The following is a 1,136-nucleotide window of genomic DNA, read 5'->3' as shown; positions in this document are numbered from 1 at the left end:
GAGAGACATCAGCATAAACAGGGACACTTTGGACATAAATCACACAGAGCTTGCATGGTGTTAGGCTTTTTATTAAAGAATAAAACATTTATTTTGGCCATGAGGGTTTTGCAACAGGTCTCCATTGTCAGCATGTGCATCTGTGTTTGTTCAAACGGTGCATAGGTGATGATATGTGTATGTATTTGAATGTTTATGATGTTTGTATATGGTCATGTATGCGGAAATGCAGGACGGAGTCCAGAACAAATTTCCTTACGGGGAAAATAAAGTATATCGTATTTAGTCAGTCTTCTGATGTGCCCTGATCACTGGAGGAGAACCATCAGCATACAGGGACACACAGAGCTTTCATGGTTTTATTAACAAATACAACCTTGATCTAGTCCTTAGCTCTGGCTCCAGATATATGGCTAGTTGCCCACATCTCTGTGGTGCAAATCAACAGAGAAAAAAAGGTTATGACCATTTTCTTGGAGTTGAGTCCTTATATGTGAAAGCTTTCACAATGAAACAGACCAATAGTTTTGGTTGTGTTTCTTAAAACAAGTCAACCCGCCGTGGTCTTTGGGGTAAAAAAGGCTGGATATCATTCTCTGATTTTAGACTTTAAGTTAGAGCCAAACATTATCCACTTAGTCTCCTGCAAAAGCTCATGTACATGGTGCCAAAAAAGAAACACATCACTGAAGGCTAAACTCCCAAAAACACTTTTTCTATGGACTTTTGACTTTAGGGGTAACAAGTACTATTCAAACAGACTCTTTCAGGGACCCCCCTCTCAGAATCTCACTCACATTTCTACTGCTGTCTTCCGGAAAGATGTCAAAGAGATCTAGAAAACTTACATTGACGTTGCAGAATTGCCCAATAGTTCTTGGTCGATACTTTTTCCATTCAAAAAGATCAAAACAGTCTTGTCTGCATTACTCACTTGGACGCAAAAAGTTTAAATTGTCCAAGTTGAAAAGTACAGAGGTCACCCTTAAACTGCTTGATTACGAACCTGTTGTTTGTCTATTTGACCTCTTTTGAAAGTGGATTGTTTACTTTCTCAGGTCATCCTGCCTCAAGTCCAACAACACAACATGTAACACCCTCAAGTTCCAGTGACCCCAGGCACCTGTATAACATCC

This window comes from Notothenia coriiceps, unplaced genomic scaffold (genome assembly GCF_000735185.1).
Source record: "Notothenia coriiceps isolate Sejong01 unplaced genomic scaffold, NC01 NC01_scaffold00027968, whole genome shotgun sequence".
Taxonomy (NCBI): domain Eukaryota; kingdom Metazoa; phylum Chordata; class Actinopteri; order Perciformes; family Nototheniidae; genus Notothenia; species Notothenia coriiceps.
Note: the sequence above shows the minus strand (reverse complement) of the source record.